Source organism: Panthera leo, chromosome B1 (genome assembly GCF_018350215.1).
Source record: "Panthera leo isolate Ple1 chromosome B1, P.leo_Ple1_pat1.1, whole genome shotgun sequence".
In the NCBI taxonomy this organism is placed as follows: domain Eukaryota; kingdom Metazoa; phylum Chordata; class Mammalia; order Carnivora; family Felidae; genus Panthera; species Panthera leo.
In genome coordinates, this window is record NC_056682.1 from 80,450,780 (window position 1) to 80,478,220 (window position 27,441).

General features: G+C 36.9%; 1 pseudogene; it reads right to left on the reverse strand.

Annotated features, from left to right (window-relative positions):
- Nucleotides 1-5,044: 5,044 nt before the first annotated feature.
- Nucleotides 5,045-26,531, reverse strand: LOC122218413 (annotated as a pseudogene).
- Nucleotides 26,532-27,441: the final 910 nt, after the last annotated feature.

Sequence of the window (27,441 nt, forward strand, 5' to 3'; positions counted from 1 at the left end):
TTAAAACACAACTTTGGCTGTGGAGAAGAGAATATAAGAGGGCAAAAGTTGTATCTTAGAGACCTGTTAGGAGGTACTGCAGTAATCCAGGCAAGAGACAGATGAGAGTCCTTAAGAATAACAGGGTGTCAATAAGATGGACAAAAGCAAATGGTTTAAGACTTACTTTTAGGATGCAGTCTGCTGATTCTACAAAATGCTGATAAGAGTGGTTGAGATGATGAGAAACAGGGGAAAAATCAAAATGGACCCTAGAGTTTTTCCCTGAGCAATGTGATGATTGGTAGTACATTTACTAAGATGGGAAAGGCCATAGAAAGATCAAAGTTTGAGGGTGACATCAAGAGCTCTATTTTTTTTAATGTTTATTTATTTTTGAGAGAGAGAGAGAGAGCGCAAGCAGGGGAAGGGCAGAGAGAAGGAGACAGAGGATCCGAAGCAGGTTCTGTGCTGACAGCAGTGTGACAGATGTGGGGCTCAAACTCAAGAACCGTGAAACCATGACCTGTGCTGAAGTCGGACACTCAGCTGACTGAGCCACCCGGGTGCCCATGAACTCTATTTTAGACACAAGTTTGAGATGCTTATTAAACCTCCTATCGAAGTCAAATAGACATCAAAGTGTAGAACTGAGAAGAGGTCAGGCTATAGATAACAGTTTTGAAGTCAACAGAATATGGATGCTGGTTAAAGAATGGACAGAATGGAACATAGTCAATTCAAAATTTAGTGACAGTGAGTTTGAGTATAGGAAAAGGAAATCAATCATGTTAACATAAAGCCCTTTTTGATAAGGTATCAAAAAGAAAAAATTATAATTACATATTCATGATTCATCAAAAAGTACATGTGTTATTAAATGCATGTATTTAAGACTAAAGCTTAGAGAAGAATTTCTTTTTAAGTAACAATTGGAGAAAAACAATTTCATTCCCTGAGAGAAATATAAACCTGAAGTGTCTAACTTCTTACCAGCAAGTCACTTATTTATGAATAGAAATAGCAAAATCAAGTCAACAAACACTCGCTATGAGCCCAACATTGCCCATCCGGTGTTCTGCCATGGGATATGGTAGAGGCCAAAAATTTTGACAAATTTCTAAGTAGCAGATAATGAATTCGTAATGCCCTTATTTCTGAAAACATTGCCATGTCTTGTTTGAACACGTACGTACTACAAATGTTGAATACACAAACTCATATTAAGTGTTTAAAAATGAAATGCAGTTAGTTCAATCTGACAGATGATATAATGATTCAGTAAGTTGGGGTTTTTTTCTCTGATTTTCAGTGGATATTGACATTAGTAGAAGAGATTTTCAAAATTTAAATTGTTGGGCAACTTTGCAAGTCAATTTTAAGTATACCTCTAACCAAAGTTATCTTTTGAAGCTCACTTTGAAGAAATATAATGATCAAGGTGTCCTAGGTGGCTCAGTCCGTTGATTTTGGCTCTTGATTTTGGCTCTTTGATTTTGGCTCTTGATTTTGGCTCAGGTCATCATCCCAGGGTTGTGGGATTGGGCCCTGTGTCTGGCTCCATGCTAAGCATGGAGCCTACTTAAGATTCTTTCTCTCTCCCTCTGCCCCTCTCCACCATTTGCACTCTTTCTAAAATAAAATCTAAAAATAGAGAAATATAGTGATCATACATATTGTATCACTTCAGAATATAAACTGAGGGGCACCTGGGTGACTCAGTTGGCTGAGCATCTGACTCTTGATTTCAGCTCAGGTCATGATTCCAGGGTCATGGGATCGAGCTCTGGTACCAGGCTCTGTGCTGAGCATAGAGCCCTCTTAAGATTTTTTTTTCCTCTCTCCTGCCCCTCTCCCCTGCTTGTGCTCTCTCAAATTAATAAATAAAATAAAATAAATAAAATAAATAAAATAAATAAAATAAAATATATATTTATTTTATATAAATACATAAATAAAATAAAATATATATTTATATAAATAATGTATATGTTTATATGAAAACATTTGTTGGCTTAGGATAATATTTAACATATCTGTATATAAAATTAATTTTACATAAATCCAATACATGTAATAGTGTTCAGATATTTAAGCTAATTTATTGAGCATCTTTCATGCCAAACAATGTGTTAAATATGTAAAACACATAAGATACCATTCCTATTTCCAAAAAAGATTAAGAATTTGTACCAGTTTTCCTGATAATCAAAATTTGAATTTGGTTGTAAGTTACATTAACATAGGTCAAGAAATCATGTAATAAAATATGAGAAAATGTGTTTATTTCCTTTACTATTATAAAAATATTTCTTGAGCAATACATTTTAAGGCATCCAACATCATGACTTTTCATAATGACGTATTTCCAAAACCCAAATCTTAAACTGTAACTCTATTTCTTATAGAAAATATTATAATTTTAGCACACTAACACATAGATAGGATGAACAACACTATGAGGCAGGACAGCATAAAAGTTAATAGTATGGATTCCATCCAGGACCAGACTACTTGCTTTCATATCCTACCTCTGCTACTTCCTAGCTGTGTGACTTTAGACAAGTTACTTAACCGTCCTGTACCTAATTTCCTTATCTTTAACATAGAGATAACTGACATGTAAAAAACTTGCAACTCAACAACAAAAAGAGAAATAGCCCAATTTAAAATGGGAAAATGATTTGACTAGATCTTTCTCCGAAGAAGATTTATAAATAGCCAATAGCACATATAATGATGCTCACTATTATTAGTCATTAGGAAAAGGCACATCAAAACCACAGTGAGTTACCACTTCATACCCACTCTATGGCTATCTTCAAAACAGGATGGACAATAACAAGTATTGGAAGAATGTAGAAACATTGGAACACGTGTACATTGCTGGTGGAAATTTGAAAAAAATGGTGCAGCTGCTTTGGAAAACACTTTGGCAGTTCCCCAAGAAGTTAAACATAGAGTTGCTTTATGACCCAGCAATTTCACTCCAAAACAACTGAAAACAAATGTCCAAACTTGTACAAATGTTTCAAAACAAAAACTTGTACACAAATGTTTCAAGTAGCACTATTTGTAGTAGCCTAAGAGCACAACAATCCAAATGTCCATAAGCTGATGAAGGGATAAACACAATGTGGTATTTCATACAACAGATATTATTCAGCAATAAAAAGTAATGAAATGCTGATACATTTTACAACACGGATGAACTCTGAAAACATTATGCTACATGAAAGTAGTAGACGCAAAATGCCACATATTGTACGAGTCTGTCTATAGGGAATGCCCAGAATCGGCAAAAATACAGAAGCAGAAAGTACATTCGTGTACTTTCTGGGGACTGGGGACTTCAGTGGAAATAGAGAGTTACTCCTAATTCGATGTGGGATTCTTTGTTCTGAAATCACTTAGCAGTACTGATTGCACACCTCTGTGCATATACTAAAACGACTGACTTGTACATATTTTAAAAGCGTATGTTTTATGGCATGTGAATTATATCTCAATAAAGCTGTTATTTGTTAAAGCAACAATAAAAAAAGAATATAGGACAATGATAGCACTTACTTCATGGGTGTTACCAAGATTAAAAGAGTTAATATTTGTAAAATGCTTAAATAAAAAACACTTGACCCATAGTAAGTGCTATAGAAGTGACAAGAGAATTCTCATCAAGGTGAAAGTGCATGTTTTTGATACACATCCCTCCCCACATTCCAAACTCATTGCATTAATAAAATAAATATAAAAGTAATTTGTAATATGTACAACCAATAAAACATTAATATCTAGAATGTAATAGATTGCACAAATAGGAAAAAGCAACACAGAAATGGCCAAAGTATAAGAGCAGACAGGTCATAGGCTAAGAGCTCCAAAGAGTCAAGAAAAATATGAGAATATAATCAACCTTACAGTTAATTAGGAAAATACATAGTAAAAACAAACAAACAAACAACAAGATACATTTTATACACATCCAATTTGGCAAAAAATACAAAATTCTAATAACCCCAAGTGTTGGTGAGAATGTGGAGAAGTGGAATGAACCTTTGAGAGCAAGTGGGTGTTATCTAGTAAAGTTGAAGACAGTTATACCCCATGAATCACGGAACACACACTCTAAAGAAACTTTCTCATATATGCGTAACAAGACAAACAGAATTTTTACTGCATCTTTGCTTATGGTAACAAAAAGGCTGGAGATATCCATTATTATGAGAATACATATATTGTGGCATTCATACAATGGAAACCACACGCAGGAGCTAATGAAAGAAGCAGTACTATGACCGTCAACATGGACAAATCGCCAAAAACATAATTTGTACAAAAATAAACGCCTCAGAAAGGTGTATACATCATAACATTTTAACAAAATTTAAAAATGTAAAACAATGCTGTACACTTTACACATGTATGCTGTATATGTGTGTGTTTGTGTGTATGGTTAAAGATCAAAAGTAAAATGAGGATAATTAACAATTTCGACAGAGTGATTACTTTTTTTAAAATCATTTTGCTGTTTATACCATAGTCACATTTAAATTGGCAGAACAGCTCCCATGATGGACAGGACAGAGCCCGGTCATGCAAGGAAAGACCGGGAAGGTTTTCATAAAGCTTGAGAAGTACCAGAACACAAGGATGACGGCAGCAATCTCACACAGCAGTGCGGAGGGGAGTGAGGGGGCAGGAACCAAGGGTCTTCCAGCAATGGTTGGCCTACACATGTTGGCCTGAGGCCACTTCTCTTTCCTGAGGGGAATTTCCTAATATTCTCAGTAAGCAGATCTCTTGTATCACAGAGGTAAATGGAGTAAATGTCACTTGTGCAGAATAAGCCCTACACGTTCCTGGGCAGGGTTTACAAACCTCACGTGATAAATGGTTGCTGAATTATGATTCTGCAGAGGTACTCCCAGAACTGAACATCAAGGGAAATTTTACAAACAGTGAAATTCTTAGGCCAAAAAATAAATAGCCACACGTACAGAACCTACATACCGTGAATTAAAATGGTGCCGTGTTAGGGTTTCTGAAAGAGCCAGAGCAGGAAAGATTACTCAAGAAGATCCTCGTCCTTCTCTTCAGCCAAAGATCAGCAGCCTCCATTACCTCTCCAGCTGTCTTCTGTTGCTCCAAGTCCTTCTCCAACTTTTCCTTGAGAATCTTTTTCTTCCCCTGTATTTTCTTTAACCCATAGAACTCTTCTTGTTCTCTCTCATCCAGCTCTGTAATGATATAGGCAAGGGTACTTTCATTCTGGGGAATGACGACACGTTCAGTGGCATTTACACACCTGTTGGTTATCCTAATGGCTTTGTTCAGGCGCGCTTGGGTGGCTTAGTCGGTTAAGCATCCAACGTCAGCTCAGGTCGTGATCTCATCGTTCACGGGTTCAAGCCTCGAATTGGGCTCTGTGCTGACAGCTCAGAGGCTGGAGCCTGCTTCGGATTCTGTCTGCATCTCTCTCTGCCCCTCCCGCACTCATGCTCTGTCTCTCAAAAATAAATAAACGTTAAAATTTTTTTTTTTAAAAAGTTTCAAAGTAACAAAGGAAGTCTGCACTGAAGCTACTCCTTCCACCAGTACTTCCACTGCTTTGGCTTAATTCCTCTTTAATTTAGCTGGTTGTGCCCCTGCCTCTGGCTAAACCAGTCAGTTCACAACTGTCAGTTCCTTGGGGGAATACTCAAATACTGGCAGAGTAACACCAGCTGCAGAGTTATCTTCCTTCTCTGGAAGCTTCACTTGGGCTTCCTTGTAGGGGTTCCTTGGGCTACAAGGGGTTACCTTGTAGATAACTGTGGTGCAGAGGTCCCTTGCGGTGAACTTGCCCTCAGCAAACGAAAAGGCAGCTTCTCTCATCACTTCAGCCATCTACATGTTAGTCTCTATTATCTTCTTCAGGATCTATCGAAGTGGAAGAGTTAAGACATCAGATTTTTTCTTCAGGAGGTTTCAGCCTGTCTGAAGCACTCATGATGGGCTGTGCCATTTGAGAGGGAAAGATTTCAATTCGGTCTTTGCCCAACTGGATGGCCAGATATTGATAGTTCTGCAACAGCCCCAGCCAGTCTCCCTCTACCTGAGTCAGCAGGTAGTGTCAGAACAGTACTTACTCTTAGGGAGGGAAGAAGGAAACTAGAATCAGGGAGGGACAGCAATTACATCTGTAATGTTGTATTTCTTTAAAAATGAAGTAATTGAGGGATGCCAGGGTGGCTCAGTTGGTTTAGCATACAACTCTTGATTTCAGCTCAGGTCATGATCTCATGGTCATGAGATCCAGCCCCATGTGGGGCTCTGTGCTGACAGCTTGGAGCCTGCTTGGGATTCTCTCTCTCCTCTCACTCTGCCCCTCCCCCTCCTTAGGTTTTTCTCTCTCCCCAAAATAAATAAATATTTAGAAAATGAAGTAACTGAAATAAACATAATAATATAAAGATTTAATAAAGGTAAGTGCGGGGAACACAGGTATATATTATATTTTCCAAACTTATCTACCTAATAAAGAATAACTTTTAAGAAGTAACATTTTAAAAAATTCATGCCTTCCAGTCCCCAATCAAAAAGGTCTTTTTTCAAACAAATGCACTACTTTTTCTAATTTTTTTCTTGATATTTCATTTGTTTGTGGTTTAAATTCTTCCCTAATAGCCTAATGACTAAGTACCTTTGGTTGTAATTAAATAACTATTTAATTAAGAGATCATTTTAAACACTTTTATAAAGGATAATTTACCATACAAATTCTTACAAATTTGCATTAAATTTCCTTTCATACACTAAATTTTTATTATGAATGTATACTCCAATTCCTTTTCCATTTCTAGACTTTCTGCAGAATATTTTTTTAAGATTTTTTTTTCCAAATTTTTATTTATTTATATATAAATATATATATATAGAGAGAAGTAAGAGAATAAGTAGGGGAGTGGCCAAGACAGAGGGAGACAGAATCCCAAGCAGGTTCTGCACCATTGGCACAGAGCCCCATGCAGGGTTCAAACTCACAAACCGTGAGATCATGACCTGGGCTGATCCACAACAGATGATTAACCTACTGAGCCACCCAGGCGCCCCCTGCAGAATATTTTTTTAACAGCATAGACATTTTTTAATACTGTTAAATTATTCAAGGAAGAAATTGCTCCAGTTTTGACATCAGTTATTAATCACAATTTATTCAACTTAGATTAACCTACCCTTTTAAAAAGGTGTTATTGCTATGATTGACTTCTCATATATATCCTTAAATCTGTGGCCTTTTTGTTAGACATAAATAAGAAAAAGGAGTCTTCATTCTTCCTTTACCCCATTAACCTACCAGAAGCGATTTATGTCGAAAAGCTTAGGAATAATTAAATTTCCAAGCAAAAATTTAAGGACAAAGATAAGCTTCAGAATTTAGTACAGTACCTTAGTTAACAAAACAAATGGAATGCAATTAAGAAAATCATGGTCACTCTTATAACATGTACAGGATGAATAGAAGCTCTCCTTTTTTCAAAACATCCGGATTAACAAGTTTTTTTTTTCTTATGGCTATCCGGTTAGTTGAAAAACACTAGGGAGATTGTTTTGTGAGAACACTAAAATTGGCATTGTGTACATATTTTTTAATAGGCCACATAATCTCTACTCTTAAGAAGTATACATAGGAGTGAGGAGTAAAGACTCCATAAGAAATAGTTTGGAAACAATTGTAATGCAGAACATTAACAAATTATTTGACTCCAGCATCTTATTTCTTTTTTTTAAATTTTTTTTAATGTTTACTTATTTCTGAGACAGAGAGAGAGAGAGAGAGAGAGAGAGTGAGAGCATGAGTGGGGGAGGGGTAGAGAGAGGGAGACACAGTATCAGAAGCAGTCTCCAGGCTCTGAGCTGTCAGCACAGAGCCCGACGCGGGGCTGGAACCCACAAACCGTGAGATCATGACCGTCGCTCAACCGACTGAGCCACCCAGGCACCCCTCCAGCATCTTATTTCTAATATCTGGTTCAGACTGCAAGAAAATGACACATCATTGGTTTTGGCGTCCCAGCCTTGTGATTTTCTTATGGTTTTTCTTCAACAGCTATATTCTTTTAAGGTTAGATTTGTTTATTTAATGTACACTATGTGTCACATAATGTTATAAGCATGTTAGAAATAATAATTGATTTATATCATAGTGTTAGGGTAAAAAAAATGCAGCAATAAGAAATCACTCCAAATCTCAGTGGCTCATAACAACGTGTATGTCTCACTTATATGTTGACTTTGACCGTGGCTCTCCTTCATGCCCTCTTTACTCCAGGATGCAGGCTGAAGAAACCCCTGTCGGAGACATCATTCTCACAGAAGAGAAGAGAGAGAGAATGGTGAAAATATATGATGGATCTTAAAGTTTCTGCTTATAAGTTGTATACATCACTTAAGCTCACATTTCAGAGGCCAAAAAACAAAAGCTATTTGGCCAAGTCAACAATGGAGCAGTGATGGGTAATCCTCCCAGATGGAGGAGCCAATGAAGATTTTGAAAATGCTACAAGGTACCATCATCATATCAGCTATATTAGGACAGATTTATTATTATCCCCATATTATAATTGAAGTCACTGAGGCATTAGGATATTAAGTAACCTGATGAAGGCCACACAGCTAATAAGTGAAAGAGCCAGGATTTGTCACCCAGGCGATTTGTGCTCTTCACAACTATAGTACACTGATTCCTTAGGTGCTTGAACTATTATTTTCACCTCTTCATCAAAATTCCAAAATTTATTCACACAGAAATATTTGACAGGTACAAGTTTAAATAGAAACTCTACCAAAGGGATTTGCATGTTAAGGCAATAAAGCCTTAAGATAAAGGTGCAAAGTTCAAATAGCTGGATTTCAGAAGCTTAGTGGAGAAGGCAGCCTTTCCAATGCCTCTGAAAGCACATCTAATAACCAGCCCCTTATTCTGTGTATATACAGTCACTTAACTGCTCTGCTTGAAGTCTATGCTCAAATATCACCTATTCAGAGAGGCCTTTCCTCAATATCCTATTTTTAAAACCACCCGTGCATCATTATCACTACAATAGCTACTTCTTTTATTCTTTATCCCTTTCCCCTGATTTATTTTCCTTCCTAGAATACTGTCTAATTATATCTTATGCAGTTACTTGTTTATTTCCTTATTATTTGTTTCTATCACTATTATGACTTAATTAAATTAACATTTGTTAAATAGAGCACAAGATGCCAGATGGTGAGCAATAAAGGGCCACAAGAGAAATTAAAATAGAGAAATTTATTACTGACAGGTCCTAGAGGAAGTACACAGAATGCTTTGAGGGACCACATGGGGGGAGGTTGAGGCAGAGTGCAGTCAGAGACAGGCAGGACCTAGGGCAGGTGCCTTTTAAATTAGGGTCCACACAGAATACTTTGGGATTCCCAGACTAAGACTGGGTTGGCCAATTCACACCAAAAGGGCTTTGTAAGCCCCATAAATGGCACACAAAGGTAAGGCCCTGGCTGGTGGGGAAGACTATTTATTCTAAGGGCTACTGGGGAAGCTATAGAAGGAACTTACAATTATGACTCTGCTACCAAGAGCTTGTGCTTACATGAGGGTGTGTCCTTTTAAAACCTTCCCAGACTGGCTGGCCAAACAAAATGGATGCCAAGGCAGCCATATCATGGGGTAGCTTAGCTAAACTCTCAAATCCACTAATTCATAAGCTCTATGAGGGAGTGAACACTGTTTGTCTTATCACTGTTGTAATCACAGCACCAAGACAGGAACTGGCATATGGTAGGTTCTTAATAAATAGTTGCTGAATGAGTAGATGAATAAATGTATGAGAGAATAAATGAATAAACTCAGTGTTTGCTACTCATAAAAGTGGAGTAAGACTAGCTACAGAAGAGACAGTGGAGTAAAGCCTAAAGGACCAGAGCAAGACATTCTTCTTGTCATTAAGAACAATAACTTTTATTGAATTCTAGCTGTGTGTCAAATGCCATGACTACAAAGAGATATAAAATAAAGATCTATCCCTGAGGTTCACAATGTAATTAATAAAATAGAATATACTTATGAAGAAATGAATACGAATAGAAGGTAATAATTTAATGATTAGTAAAATATTTCAAGTGATACAAGATGTTTCAACTTCATGAAAATAAGTGTGTGGGCATAAATATATGTATATATGAGAAATTTTTGTGATTTTCACACATAAGTGCATATAGTGAAAAAAAAGTCATAGCAGACTTGTCATGAACAAAGGGATCTGGCAGTAATTTATTGTGCTTTATAGCACGTCACTCAAGAGCTTTCAAAAGAAAAAGAAATCTGGTCTCCCAAAAATGTATCAAAGCAATGTCTAGCATACAATAGTAAATTATTAGACATGAATAATTAAGAAACTATGACCCATAACCAAGAAAAATAGCAAGCCATAGACACAGACCTGAGATGATCCAGAGGTTAGTATCAGCAGACATGGACTTTACAGATTTGTTCATAGGCTTAAAGGAAAGATGATCATAATAAGTAAACATATGAGGAATCTCAGCAGAGAAATAGAAACTATTAAGAAAGAACTTAATGGAAGTCGTAGAAATGAAAATTATGCTGACACATTTATAAATTATTGGATGGGTTTAACAGGATATTGGAGATTGCAGGATAAAGCTATAGTGAACTTGAAGGCAAATCAAAAGAAATAATCCAATAGATCAGAGAGAAAAATGATTTAAATAAATAATGGACACTCAGTTACCTGTAGAATAATATAAAATGGTCTAACATGGATAGTGTCACTAGAGTCCCTGGAGAGGAGAGGAGATGGAGTGGAAAGATAAGGCAGATATATATATTTCTTAAAAAATAATGGTCAAAAATTTCCAAATGTGTTGGAAAACATTAACTTAAAGATCCAACAAGTTCAGTGAACCCCAAACAAAATAAATTCAAAGGGGAAAAAGCCGGGTACATCAAAGTCAAATTGCTGACAACCAAAGTTAGACAGTATATCTAAAAGTACCCAGGAAAATAGATACATAATATATAATAACACAAACAAATACAACAACACAAACAAAGGAAAACTTTGCATCAAAAATAATGGAAGCCAAAAGAAAATTAAATGACATTTTTAAACTGCTGAAGGAAATAATTGTTAAAATAGAATTCTCTGTTGAGTGAATATACCCCAAATGGATGGAATAAAGACATTCAAAAATAAACACACACACACACCTCCAAACATCAGGAGCCCTCCTTCAATTGTTAATAAACACTATTCTGAAAATAAATTCAAAACACAGTTTTGGAAAAATTATTCACAATACAAATATATGACACAGGTCTTATATCCAAAATACAGAAAGAACTCATACAACTCAGTAGTAACAAGACACACATTCAAATTTGTTAAATAGGCAAAAGACTTGAACACGAAAGAACACTTCACAAAAGAACATTTATGAATGGACGATAAGCCATGAATGATTACTAGTCATCAGAGTAAGGCAAATTAAAGAAACCAATGAGGTATTACTTGATGCTGCTCACTACAATAGCTAATATTTTGTTTTTTAGTAAGTCTATTTACCTTGAGAGAGAGAGAAAGGGCACATGCACAAGTGGGGGAGGGGCAGAGAGAAGGAGAGACAAAATCCCAAGGAGGCTCCACGCCATCAGCACAGAGTCTGATGTGGGGCTCTAACTCATGAACTGTGAGATCATGACCCCAGCCAAGATCAAGAGTCAGACACTTAACCGACTGCACCACCCAGATGCCCCTAAAAGAGCTAATATTTTAAAACTTGACAGCTCTTAACATTGGGCAGGGATGTGGAACAACTAAAACTCTCATGCATTGCCAATGGGACGTAAAATGGTGCAACCACTTTGGAAAAATGATTTGATAGTTTCTTATATATTTAAATATACTCTTACCTTATTAACCTTGAATTCTACTTTTAGATACTTACCAAGAGAAATTTAAATGACTTTTATGTTAATATTTATAGCAGCTTTATCCATAACAGCCAAAAAATGAAAACAGCCCAATGACCATCAACAGTAAAATGGGTTAACAAATCGTGGGATGTCCACAATGAAATATTACTCAACGATAAAAAATAATTAACTACAGATATACACAAAGCAAGAATAAATTTCAAAAACATTATGTTGAACAAAATAAAGCCAGACACAAAGGAGTATATACCAAATGGATTTACTTACTTAAAATTGAAGAACACGCAGGACTAATTCTGATGATAGACACCAGAACAGTGGTTGCTTCTGGCAGATAGGAATTAACAGATGGTGGCCACAAGGGAACTTTTTGAGGTCATGGAAATATTCTTTATCTTGATTGGCTCCTGGTTACATAAGGTCATACACTTTTCAAAATTCATTGAATTGTACATTTAAGATCTGTGTTTTACTGTATGTAAAGTTTATTTCAAAAAACAAAAACTACAGCAGAATTTTCAAATGAATTGCAGCCTACTTTTAAAATTTGTAAGGAAAAGGGGGCACCTGGGTGGCTCAGTCGGTTGAGTGTCCAACTTCAGCTCAGGTCATGATCTCACAGTTTGTGAGTTTGAGCCCCGCATCGGGCTCTGTGCTGACAGCTCAGAGCCTGGAGCCTGTTTCAGATTCTGTGTCTCCCTCTCTCTCTGCCCCTCCCCGACTGGGGCATGCTCACTCACTCTCTCTCTCTCTTTCTCTCAAAAATAAATAAACATTAATTTTTTTTTTTAATTTGTAAGGAAAAGCAAAATTTACAAATACTCAAGACATCATTGAAGAATGAGGAGGAGGAAAGCACTTATTGCATATAAAGATCGAGATTATTATAACCCTATTGTAATTTTTTTTAAATTTTTTTTTCAACGTTTTTTATTTATTTTTGGGACAGAGAGAGACAGAGCATGAACGGGGGAGGGGCAGAGAGAGAGGGAGACACAGAATCGGAAACAGGCTCCAGGCTCCGAGCCATCAGCCCAGAGCCTCCAGGCTCCGAGCCATCAGCCCAGAGCCTGACGCGGGGCTCGAACTCACGGACCGCGAGATCGTGACCTGGCTGAAGTCGGACGCTTAACCGACTGCGCCACCCAGGCGCCCCCCTATTGTAATTTTTAAATGTTGCATTTATGAAGGGAGAAATTGACCTATAGAATAGAATAGTGAGACTCCAAACAGAATCACACACAAATGGAACCTTGACTTATACTGGAGATGACACTGAAAATCACTGAAACACACTATATTCAATGAAAAGTACTGGAAGAATTGGTTATTCAAAGTAATAGTAAAATTGATCCTTAATATACACGTAAAAATTAATTCTAAATTGACTGAAGATTTAGATGTGATGGGAAAAACTTCAAACTTTTAGAAAAAACATGGGAGAATATTTTTATGACCTCATGTTAGAAAAGAACTTTTCAAACAAAAGATGCTGATAAATTTGATAAATTAAATTTAAAATGTTAGTGTATCAAATGACACCAAAAGCAGAGTGGAGAAAAAGTTACAAACTGAGTAATAAAACAAGGATAAACTAAATTTATGAAGAACTTCTACAAAACTGTAAGAAAAAAAGATAAACATTGGGACAGAAGTTCAATAAGCGTGTCCCAGAAAAGAAAAAAATAGCAAAACAGACAGCAGCAAAGAAAAACACAGAGGAAAATGTCTAACCAACCTTCTTAGTGGCATTGTGAATTCCTCCTTTTTTACTTTGCACTGCAGGAGTAATGCTTTAAAGACGTAGAGGTGCGCCAGATTTTGGGTAATGCAAAATAAACAAATGTGAAAATCAACGTTCAGCCAAAACAAAGACCCAAACCTGAGTTTGCCATCATAGACTGAACATCTCAGATGTCAGAATCTTGGAATTTTACCCAAAAGTAATTTTTACTATAATTTTATTATAAAGACCAGCAGTAAATTTTTTAAAATTTGACATAATAAAAGAAAAATGTTTTAGCACTGTCAACTGAAAGATTGCTCCTGTGTTCACGTATACCTGATGCGTGACCCAAAATAGATGCATGCTTGCAGGTTGGCAGAACATATCTTAGGAGTTTTTCATTTTTCTTTAACACTGTCTTCCTTGATTCCATATATTCTTTGTTAGGCCTGCATCAAAGATGATTTATTACAGGTGTTAAACATGATTTGGGTTGTTTTCCCACCTTGTGAAATTTTAACAAAGCAAACTTAACATTTTGCTTTCCATCCATCCTTCAAGCTGTGAAGAATTTCCAAAGTGAACTTTTTCCTGAAAGACTCATGGCCTCATGGAAGTAAGTAACTAAAACAACAACAATAACAACAACAGCAACAACAAAACTATAAAATAAAAATAATTTGAAAGGTTATTTTTATTAATAGTTGAATACTAATACGACTCTGAGGACTAATTCTAATCTTCACAATATGATTTCTATTATTCTTTCTTATATTATTTAACTTTTATAAATATGTACTGACTCTAAGAGGATATAATATTATTAATGTTTTCTAGCTAGTATATGCTCCCTTAAAATTAATCTTTATTTTAAATCTACTTCCTCATAAGTTTATTATATAAAATCTTCCAATTATTTTTGTGTGGAAAGTTAGCAATTTGCACAATCGTCCTTAAATATTGCCCCGTTTTATAACATTTATATTTCTTTCTTTTTCTTTTTTATAATAAAGCTTAAAAAATTTTTTTTAACATTTACTCATTTTTGAGAGATAAAGACTGAACATGAGCAGGGTAGGGGCAGAGAGAGGGAGATACAGAATCTGAAGCAGGCTCCAGGCTCTGAGCTGTCAGCACAGAGCCTGATGCAAGGCTCAAACCCACAAACTGGGGAGTCATGACCTGGGGGTAACCCACTGAGTCACCCAGTCTCCCCTATATTTATATTTCAGTGGGTTGATAGACTCTCAACATTTTAAATCTATAGACATATTTTTTATTTTAAACCATATGTAGAATATCTACATTTGAAAGAGAATATTCAGATAGTAGCAATAATTTTAATGATATGCTTTGTTCCTGTTTTTGGCATTGTATACAACATTGTATGCAGATTTGATGTGATAGTGATAGTAACCTATTCCACCACATCGCTGATTCTGCAAATATTTAGGATGACAATTGAAGTAGGCATTTGGTCTCCAGTAGCCTTAGGCTAAACCAAAGACAAAAATTTTGGCCAATACTTAGGCTAATACCAAACCATGGGTGCATCTCTAAAAGGAAATATGTAATCAAACATCCATTTCCTACACAGAAACTTATCCCAAATCCATATAAGTATATACAAAAATTCTTTACGTCCAAACTCAAATTTGCCCAGATACAAAAGACCACAGAAATTGGATATAAAAATGCTAAATGGATCATGTTATCATTATTCTTCTTGTTGATAATGATGATTTATTCTCATCCATACCCCACTGCCATTTATAAAACTTCACAGAAGCCTCTAGGCAACTACCACACACAGCCATATCCCATTCCCAATGTACTCCCCCAACAGGGTCACAGCACTGCCTCAGAATGGACTTGGACTTTACTCAAAAAATAAAAAATCTTTTAAAAAACAAAACAAACAAACAAAACCCCAAAAAAATAAAATGTCAACTTCACTTAAAAAAAAAAAAGGCAAGGGGGCCTCTGGCTGGTTCGGTAAATAGAGCATGCGACTCTTGATCTCTGGGTTGTGGGTTGAAGCTCCATAATTCATTGTGAATTAAGAATACAAGAATAAAAACCATAAAGAATAATAACCTTAAAGGTTATTTAAGGCCTAAGAGGAACTGAGATAAACAGGAATCATCTAGCTGGAATCAAAATGGTAAAAATAGGAGAGAAGGACCAGTTCACAATAGTTTGGCTCAGTTGATGCACTATTCTAAAGCAAACAAATTCCACTTGTGGCAATGGAAACATGATTGACTCAGAACAGAACATGCAAATAACAAAAATAAACCTCATGAATAATTGGCCTTGATTTTCAGACCTCACTCTTTCAAGTTGCCCAATACTAACAGAGTATTAAGAGTATGTTTCTCAAACATTTTGGTTTCAGGGGATTTCAGACTCTGAAAAATTATTGATGACCTCAAAAGTTTTGGTTTATGTGGGTTATATATATTGATACTTACCATATTAAAAATTGAAGAAAAAAATTTAAATATGTATTTATTTTAAAGTTACATAGTAAACCTATTACATGTTAATACAAATGGCACGTTTTTATGAAAATAACTGTTCTCCAAAACAAAAAACTTAGTGAGAAGTTCTTTATACTTTGCAAATATTTTTAATAGAACTTAATATTAGGCTTAATAGAACACAGCTAGATTCTCATAACTGCTTCTGAATTTAATCTGTTAGCAAATAGCCAAATTATGGAAAGAGCCTAAATGTCCATCAACTGATGAATGGATAAAGAAATTGTGGTTTATATACACAATGGAATACTACGTGGCAATGGGAAAGAATGAAATATGGCCTTTTGTAGCAACGTGGATAGAACTGGAGAGTGTTATGCTAAGTGAAATAAGTCATACAGAGAAAGACAGATACCATATGTTTTCACTCTTATGTGGATCCTGAGAAACTTAACAGAAACCCATGAGGGAGGGGAAGGAAAAAAAAAGGTTAGAGAGGGAGGGAGCCAAAACATAAGAGACCCTTAAAAACTGAGAACAAACTGAGGGTTGATGGGGGGTGGGAGGGAGAGGAGGGTGGGTGATGGGGATTGATTGAGGAAGGCACCTGTTGGGATGAGCACTGGGTGTTGTATGGAAACCAATTTGACAATAAATTTCATATTTAAAAAAATCTGTTAGCAATATATTATTTGGAGTATATGAAGAAAATCCAACCCCACACAGATATTCACTTGGAAAAGGATGAAGTATTTAACAGTCTTTTCAGATAACTATGGGTATTCTCCTTTGATAATATACCAAAATTTGACAAATGACAATTTTTTTAAGTTGGTAGACTGACACTACATGACTTTAATAGTTACTCTAAAGCTACAGTAATCAAGACAGTATGATATTGGCAAAAAAAAAAAAAAAAAAAAAGGAAAGAAAAAAGAAAAAGAACTGAACAGAGAGCCCAGAAATGCACTCATATAACATAGTCAAATTATCTCTGACAGAGCAAAGACAATACAATGGAGAAAAAAATAGGGGCACCTGGGTGGCTCAGTTGGTTGAGCGACTGACTTCGGCTCAGATCATGATCCCACAACTGGTGAGTTCGAGCCCCACTCAGAGCCTAGCACCTGCTTCAGATTCTGTGTCTCCCTCTCTCTCTGCCCCTAACCCACTCACATTTTGTCTCTGTCTCTCTCAAAAATAAATAAACACTAAAAATTTTTTTTAATGCAGAAAAAATAGTCCTTTCAACAAATGGTACTAGAATGACTAAAAATCCACATAAAAAAAATTAATCTAGGCTCAGTGGATTTTAGCGTCTCACTCTTGATTTTGGCTCAGGTCATGGTCTTGGGTTTTGTAGGCGCCCCTATGCAAAGAATTCTTAAAACCCAATAAGAAAACAAACAACCCAATTAAAAAATGGGCCAAAGACCTGAACAGACACCTCACCAAAAAAGATATACAGATGGCAAATAAACACATGAAAAGATGCTTTACTATGCACCTGTTAGAATGGCCAAAATCCAAAACACTGACACTAGCAAAAGGTGACAAGTATGTGGAGCTACAGAAGTGGCACACATTGTTGGTGGCAATGGACAGCCAGCGTTTTGGGGGGCGGTTTGGCAATTTCTTAAAAAACTAAATATCTTCTTACCATACAATCTAACAGTCACAACCCTTGGTATTTACCAAAAGGAGTTAAACTTATGTCCATACAAAAATCTGTGCACGGATGTTTACAGCAGCTTTATTTATAATTGGCAAAACTTGAAAACAAGTAGGATGTCAAATTAAAAAATTCACTCGGTAGTTTGAAAATAATTTAAGTGTATTGCTCTTTTAAAGTAAATACTGGGACGCCTGGTGGCTCAGTCGGTTAAGCATCAGACTTCAGCTTAGATCACGATCTTGTGGTTTGTGAGCTCAAGAGCTGTGTAGGGCTTTCTGCCGTCAGCACAGAGGCCACTTCAGATCCTCTGCTTCTCTCTCTCTCTCTGCCCCTCCCACATGCACACGCTCTCTCTCTCTTAAAAATAAATAAACACTTTAAAAATAAATGAAGTAAGTACTGAGCACTCTTGATTGATGGCATGCTTCAGTAGAACAGCAGAGAAAATTTATTTGGGGATTCCAGAAGTTGCTCAAAGTGCTTACATTGAGGTACTACTTAAATTTTTCTCCATTAATTTGGTACATCCAGACAATGGAATATTATTCACCAATAAAAAAGAAATGAATTATCAAGCCATGAAAAGACATGGAGGAACCTTGATGCATATTACTAACTGAAGGAAGCCAATCTGAAAAGGCTATATACTATATGATTCTACCTACGTGACATTCTGGAAAAAGCGAAACTATGGAGACAAAGAGACCAGGGCTTGGGGGTAGTGAGAAGGATGAATAGGCAGAGCACAGAGGATTTTTAGGGCAATGAAAATACTTTGTATGATACTATAATGTGGATGTGTGTCATTATACATTGGTCCAAACTCATAGAAGGTACAATGCCAAGAGTGAATCCTAATGTAAACTATTGAATTTGGATGATCGTGATGTGTCAATGGAGGTTCATCACTTGTAACAAATGTCCCACTCTTGTGTAGGATGTTGATAATGGAGGAGGTTACACCTGTGTGGCGGCCAGGGATACATAGGAAATCTCTGTACTTTTCTCTCAATTTCGTCGTAAACCTAAAACTGTTTAAAAAAAAAAGTTTAAAATTTTTAAATTTAATTTAATTAAAAAAACAAAACAGTGGTAGGATATATAAAAGTCTAATAAAAGTGGGTTGGGGTAATAGGGAAAATAAAGATATGAGTGAAAGCTAGACATCAAAATGTATACTTTCATAGATTTTTAAAAATTTGTACCACAAAATTTAATGCACTTGCTTTTCCCGAAACCATTTCTACTGCTTAACATCTAATTAATGAATAAAAGTTACACGATGTGCCCTTCCATATATATTTTTGTTGCTGAAAGATAAACAGAAATACTTCATTTTCATAGACTTCCCTAGAATGTTTTTATCGACAGCCTCGTCTTTACTGCTTAAACTCATTTGGATTCTCTTCCAATACATGTCCATACATAAAGATGAAAAGTGTAAAACTATTGTATTAGAAATATTGATTTTAAATTTAAAACTGTTGAGAATAAATTGCTTGTTTAAGAAAAGCCAGAGGGGAAACAGTGAACTAGGGTGTTCTGTGTAAAGAAGCACTGTTAGGGCATGCCATTCTCCTTACAATTTCTGTGAAGAGATATTGTGCAATCAAGTATAATTCATGTCTCTGAACCTCAACTGCAGAAAATAAAGAAATCTGTAGCATAGTGTTGTCATAGTTGATGTCTGTCAACAACTTAAATTCAGGGCACATACATAATGCCTGCACGTTCATTGTTCTTCCCTCTCATTCACTAAATCTACTGGCAAGTAAACATTTTGCCCGAGTAAGATCACAAAATGCTTCCAGAAAATGTCTGCCACATATTCTAAACGAAATGAAGGGAACTTTTAGTCAGATGCAGTCAGCAATGATCCAGCCTGTCAACATTCTTTAGCAAAAACTGTTCTAGCCCCCCAAAAAGGGTCAATCGGTGGGCAGGAATGATTCTCCCATCCAATATTCAAAAGAATCCTTATCAGAGGATGATATGAGTTCTTCCAAGCATACCCTTCAGTATACCCTAGTATACCCTTCAGTACACCCCAGCATAACCCTAGCATACCCTTTCTCCAAAAGGCTTCCTAGGACTCCATGCAGCATGGGTAGGAGAGTGCTGAAGAAGGACAGCCTCCTTTAAAAAATTTTTTAAGTTTATTTATTTATTTTGAGAGAGAGAACATGAACAGGGGAGAGGCAGAAAGAGAGAGAGAGAATATCCCAAGCAGGCTCTGCACTGTCAGCCCAGAGCCCAGTTTGGGGCTCGAACTCACCAACTATGAAATCATGTCCTGAGCTGAAACCAAAGTCAGATGCTTAATAGACTGAGCCACCCAGGTGCCCCAGGACAGCATCCTTCAAAAGAAAAATAGGTCATGTTATGCAGGATTTTAAGTGTAAGAATGGTAATTTTCATGCTAGTAAATGCCATTCATCTGGAAGTTTTCAGCAACTATAAATATTAATTTCCTTATTAGGTGCCACATAAGTGAATATTACTAATAACAAGAGCCATTATCTCAAAACATTTTTTGAATTTTAAGCACATAAAAAATCTGTTGTGCCATATTATCTTTTTTTAAATAAAGAGTATACAAAAATAATTTCATTCTAAATCTACGGAAACCATAAAGCTATCACAAAGTCCTAGGGAGCAAGGATTGAGGGGTGTAAGACTGTTCCTATATACTACATGGCCACTGATGGCTGTGCTTTTATAGTTTTTCTGTCAACTTTCTGCATTTTCTCTTTTCCCTGCTATTATTTGCTATTATTTCAGGTTACTAACAATATATGCTGCTTATTTTGAAACACCGAGTAAGAACTAAATGGTAGCTCTCAACTTCTTACAGAACCAAATGCTTATGTTCTGGGCAGAACTTGGAGTTCAGAAGTCTTTATTAGCAGAAGGGGCACCTGGGTAGCTCAGTCAGTTGAGCGGCTGACTCTTGATTTCAGCTCAGGTCATGATCTCACAGTTCATGGGTTCGAGCCCCACATGGGGCTCTGTGCTGACAGTACTGAGCCTGCTTCAGATCCTCTGTCTCCCTCTCTATGCCCCTCCCCCACTGGTGCTGGCTCTCTCTCTCCCTCTCAAAAATAAATAAATGTTAAAAAAAAAAAAGTCTTTATCAATTACTGCCAGATTTAAAACAAATATGTTATAGTTGAAACATGGCTTCGGGAAGAGAGGTAAATTCATTTAATATAATTCCAATCGTTTACGGTAACTGTTTCAACTTCTAATCCACCTCTTGTCATAAAGACAACACGAGCTATATTTAAACCAAAACTCTATGGTACCATCTTCTCGAGGTTGTCACTGTTTTCAAAATGGTGAACTTAATCAGTTTCCCAAAGTGCATCCCTCAGGACAAGGATATGCAAGGTAATGTAGTAAGCAGTACCACCCTCAAAACCAGATATGGGGACCCCTACCCTACCTGCTCCCCACCACCCTCAGTTCTGTGGCTTTCCCCACTGGGGGTGGGGGGTAGACTTTGGCTGAAGGTACTGTGGTGTTCACAAACAGGCAAGCAACACTTCTTCTGGGTGGGGAAGAGAAGTGGGAAAGAGGCCCAGAAGCAGGGAGCCAGGGGCATTCTCTACCTTCACCATCACAACACACCAAGGAATCCAAAAACTCTAAATGAAAGCTTGGTCTGCTTTCATTTTGCAGATGTATCAGTCAAGGCAAGAGCATGGGACACATTTGACCAATTTGTTAGCTTAACATATAGCTTTTAAATATGCGGGCATATGATATATGTGTGTTCACTTGTAGTCATGTTCCAGCAGAGCAAATGACTTGTAAGTAACACAAATTCTGTGAAAAGCAGCTTCTTACCCTGTTTACTACTTTATTTCCAAAACCAAACATGTAGCCAATAAAATGTTAAATGAAAAAGGTACTTCGTGGTTTAAAAATGTTCGGCCTTTTGCAGTTCCCTTTGGAGTGTTAGCAAATTAGCACTTTAAAGGCTTTGAGAATCCAACTAGTTTAACCAAGTCCCTCCTTCCCTTTTACCCTAGAGACCTTTTCATATCTACTTTATGACGGAAAACTTTTAGGAATTGCTCAAGTCAATGACACCTATCAATCATCCCACTTTGGGAGCATCTCAGGACATGTTGGAATGGATATAATGTACTCTCAAATATGGTCCTAGATACAACCCAAACATTAGAAAAAACTAAGAAACATATTGGATGCTCTTGAAGGAAATAAATATATGATTTTCTTTTTCATGAACAAATCAAGTGTTCAATAATAGCAAAACAATCTTTTCTTGGAATTTTTCTACCTAAGAATTAAAGAGGGTTGGAGGGAAAAGAAAAGTTATAAACCTATCAAATTAAATTTAAGGTGAAGAGTAAATGTCTCCTAAACTTTTAATACTCATTCAACACCTCATTTATCAATTTAAAATGTATTTATTTCTGTTGTCACTAATCTTGATACAAATGCTAGCCAACTTAGGACTTTTAGTTTAAGCATGAATATGCATTGTAATTAATACTGATGCTAATTATGATTAACAGTTGGTATCAGTGCATGGTAGAATAGGACATTTATACCATAGATTTTTAATTTAAACTGAAACTATAGAGGGGCACCTGGTTGGCGCTATGGGTAGATGTGCAACTCTTGATCTCAGGGTTGTGAGTTCAAGCCCTATGTTGGATGTAGAAATTACTTAAAAATAAAAAATCTTTAGGGCCCTTGGGTGGCTCAGTTAGTTGAGCTTCGGACTCTTGGTTTTTGCTCAGGTCATAATCTTGTGGCTTTGTGGGTTTGAGCCTCACATTGGGCTCTGCCATGATAGCATGGAGCCTGCTTGGGATTCTCTCTCGTGCTCTCTCTCTCTCTCTTGCCCCACCCCGACTTGTACTGTCTCTGTCTCTCTCAAAATAAATAAATAAACTTAAAAAAAATACTTTTTAAATTTTAAATAAAAAATTATTTTAAATAGACAAACAAACAAACTGAAACTATAGAAAAAGTGAGAATGTATATTAGGACTCTTTCAGAAACAAGCTACAGAAATTCTATTCAAACTAACTTAACCACATAAAAGAATTTATTGGCTCATGCAACTGGAAAGGACATGGATGCCATTAATGCCAGGAATAAAGGAATTGAAGAACTCAACTATCTCCTCTATCCTCTGTTCTTCTACTTCTTTCCCCATTCCCTTCTCCATTCTCCTCACGCCTCTTCCTCCCACCCTCCTTTCCTGTCCCATCATAACCCCCCCTCCCAGCCCACAGTGTCTTTTCTCAATTTCCCTTTGTATTGCCCGTTTTCTCTACAATCACAGAGAGATTCCTAGTCTAAGTCAGGAATCTTTGCAGCAGGTAGCTCCAAGTTATATCCACACAGTTTAGAAATCCCAGAAGACAGAATACCTCAACCATTAGTATATAAAAACTCAATGAAAGAAGTCAGATTGGCCAAAGTTGGGTCACATGCCCCAATGAGATCAACTCTTAAGAGCTGGGAAGATATGCTGCTGCTTGGTAGCACTCCTTGTTCCCACAGTCACATCATCTGATGAGGTAGATCAAAACAAGGCAAGTACTCCCACTGTAAGAGGAGCAAAGGGATACTTGACATACAGAACTCCAGATGTCCCAAGTGTGAACTGTTAGATTTTTGGAAAGTAATTTGACAACATATATCAGGACTCTGTAAATTCATGACTGCTATCCATGCTAAGGATAGAATCTAACCCCAGAGGTCATATGTATCAAGAAGTATACTATAACAGCATTTACATACCAAACATCATACTCAGTCTTCAATGACCCAATAAAAAGGAAAACAAATAGGTAAATTATAACTTCACAACAGAGAATAATGTTGCCATAATAAAGAAGACTGCCTGTTGCCTGGAGCCTGTCTGCTCCCAGGATTCTTGTCCTAAGTGAAAAAGCAAAATACAAATCTATATAGACAATTCTGGAAAAATAAGTAGATAGAAAAGATAGAAGAAGCAAACAAAAAACTCCAAAATGTTAATAGACTTTGATTAGTGAGGCATGAGTAATCTTTTATCCTTTATATAATTATGTCATAGTTTAAATATTTCATTATTACCACATTTCCTATAACAAACATTTATAATTTTAATGATGAAAACTATTAACTTTGAGGTTTAATAAATGATAAAACTTAAGCACTTAAATGTAAGATTGGTGTTCTTTAATTCTTTGAACGTCTGATCTTCCCAAACTTACAAAATGTTTCTCAAAAACAGTCATTTATTTCAAAATATTACTGCATACCATATAGATCCAATGTCCTTGACCTATTCCGGGTAAGTGAACAAACTGAAAAGGAACATACAGAATGAGGTACAAGCTGGTCAATTATAACAGGAAGGAATATTTGCTTCCCTAATTTCCTAAAATCTATAACATTCAGAGACCAAACACCATTACACAGCAGGTCAGCTGTTTCTTTAAGGATGAATCTAAATTGCATAGAAGGAAACAGAAACAACTCTTTCTAAGATTAAGGCAAAGTCTGGCAGTTGACTCCACAAGCCTACCCCATAGTTCAGACCTTCCTATCCCTTGACCCTGGGCCATGTACACTGACCTCACCTACCCCATTCTCAATCCACACGTATCCCCCTTCTTGTCCAACCTCTACATAACCCATTTGCACTGTGAGTCACATCATGCTTCAAATTTCTACTCAGGAGGATGAGGAAGGTCATTAAGAATTATCTTCAGGGTGCCTGGGTGGCTCAGTCAATTAAGTATCCAACTTCAGCTCAGGTCATGATCCCACCGTTTGTGAATTAGAGCCCCACGTGGGGCTCCCTGCTGTCAGCACAGAGCCCACTGCAGATCCTGTCTTCCTCTCTCTCTGACTTTGGCGTTCGGCTCAGGTCATGATCTCACCATTCGTGAATCCAAGCCCCATGTTGGGCTCTGTGCTGACAGCCTGCTTCAGATTCTGGTCTCCCTCTCTCGGTCTGCCCCTCCCCCTGCTCATGCTCTGTCTCTCTGTCTTTCTCTTTCCTTCAAAAATAAATAAGCATTAAAAAAAACTGGTTAAGATGGTAAATTAAAAAAAAAAAAAAGAATTCTCTTCTAGTCAAAAGGTCAATAGGGCAAGACAGGGCAACAGGGAAGTGACAGCTTCAGAAATAGGCACAGGCAACAGCTGACCCATCCTAGTTATGCTGAAAGAGAACAGACTACTTCCTTGCCATGGTCTCTCAGAGCTCAGCCTCAGAGTCAGCAACACAAAAAACTGCTTTGAAACTAAGTCTGACAAAGGTACAAATATAGTGACTAATATTTGTAATAAGTTATTTGCTTTTATGTTATCCTTATTTCTTACATGGTCATCATCTCATTCAGTTTAAAGTCTATCATTTATATTTGAAAAATAACACAAGGTAAGTCACATTTTGACATTTTTTAAATCTTTTATTTTTTAATTTTTTTAAATGTTTATTTTTGAGACAGAGACAGAATGCAAGTTGGTTAGGGCCAGAGAGAGAAGGACACAGAATCGGAAGGAGGCTCCAGGCTCCAAGCTGTCAGCACAGAGCCCGATGCAGGGCTTGAACTCACGAGCTGTGAGATCATGACCTGAGCTGGAGTCAGACGCTCAACTGACTGAGCCACCCAGGTGCCCCTACCTTTTGCCATTTTTATATCATATGTCTACTAAATCCCCCAGACAGTAAGTGAAGATCAGATTCTCTTTAGTACACACACTTGTGCTCCTCCCTTCTGTCCCCAAACTCCCAGCAGAAGCCCCGAGCAGTTGACTTAACTGCCAATCATGTCCTTGACTCCCCACTTTGCCTACCTGCACACCTGGCTGGTCTGCATTTATTGAAGAGTCTGAGACTCAAATGACCAATTCTGCTGTGTAGCTGGGGCTTGGTATTACACTAGGCAACAGGTTACTTCGTCCCTCTCCTTCAGTGGATAACCTTTTGATTTCACATTAGATTAACCAGCTTTAGAGTGTTGTCTCTCAGGACTTCTTATTATGTGATAACAATAAACATACCCACCATTAAAAATTCAGAAGTTGACCTTAGAGACAGGGGCCACATAAGTGTATGATGATAAAAAACGATGATCTATAAGAATTAGGGGACTTAAAAGGAGGTTTAGAACATGCCCAGACTAAGAACCATCCTCCAGGACAATAGTCCATAGGTATAAATAAATTAAATATGTCCAGTGGTATCCAGGTTAGCTACATACAGATGTATAAGTTGGATGTTTTCAAATGTCCTATTACTTTCATGAACAACAGGATGCCTTCCACACTGAGAAGAGTGGCAGCACTGACTAGAGACGAACTCCCAGCCCTTTGATGCCCCACATCTGCATATCCATAAAAATTCTTGCTGAGTAGCTCTTTAAAGCCTTGCTACACCTCTTTACTCTCCTTCTTAAAGCTTAGTGAACTGTTTTATTGCTTGTGTCAATATGTGGCTTAGTTTGAGCATTTGAGGTATAATGGAAGGTTTGAGTCTCCACACTTATCCGCACAATAGGAAAGGGTGAGTTAATTAAAAGCTTAACTAATTCTCCTCACCTGACTTCCACACTGCCTTTTCTTGTGGCCTGGCTCTTGGCCAAGCCCTGCAGGGCAATGGACAGTCAAGGCCAGCTCCCCAGCTGCTGGGAAATGTGGGGACTGCATTATTATACAGTGGCCAGACTATTATATATTCAAAGCAAATAAGAAATAGACTTTTTGTATGCAGACACCATGATACTCTATGTAGAAAACCCAAAAGACTCCACCAAAAGATTGCTAGAACTAATACATGGATTCGGCAAAGTCACAGAGTATAAAATCAATGTGCACGAATTTGTTGCATTTCTATACACCAATAATGAAGCAGCAGAAAAAGAAATCAAGGAATTGATCCCATATGCAACTGCACCAAAAACAATAAGATACCTGGGAATAAACCTAACTAAAGAGGTAAAAGAGCTATACTCTGAAAACTATAGAACAGTTATGAAAGAAATTAAGGAGGACATAAAGAAATGGAAAAACATTCCATGTTCATGGATTAGAAGAACAAACATTGTTAAAATGTTTATACTACCCAAAGCAATCTACACATTTAATGTAATCCCTATAAAAATACCACCAGCATTTTTCGCAGAGCTAGAACAAACAGTCCTAAGATTTGTATGGAACCACAAAAGACCCCGAACATCTAAGCCAATTCTGAAAAAGAAAAACAAAACTGGAGGCATTACCATTCCGGACAGACTTCAAGCTGTGTTACAAAAGCTATAGTCATCAAGATAGTATGGTACTGGCACAAAAACAGATCAATGGAAAAGAATAGAAAACCCAGAAAAGGACCCACAACTATACGGTCAACTCATCTTCAACAAAGCAGGAAGGAATATTCCATGGAAAAAAGACAGTTTCTTCAACAAATAGTGTTGGGAAAACTGGACAGCAACATGCAGAAGAATGAAACTGGACCGCTTTCTTACACCATATACAAAAATAAACTCAAAATGGATGAAAGACCTAAATGTGAGGCAGGAAACCATCAAAATCCCAGAAGCAGAAACTTCTTTGACCT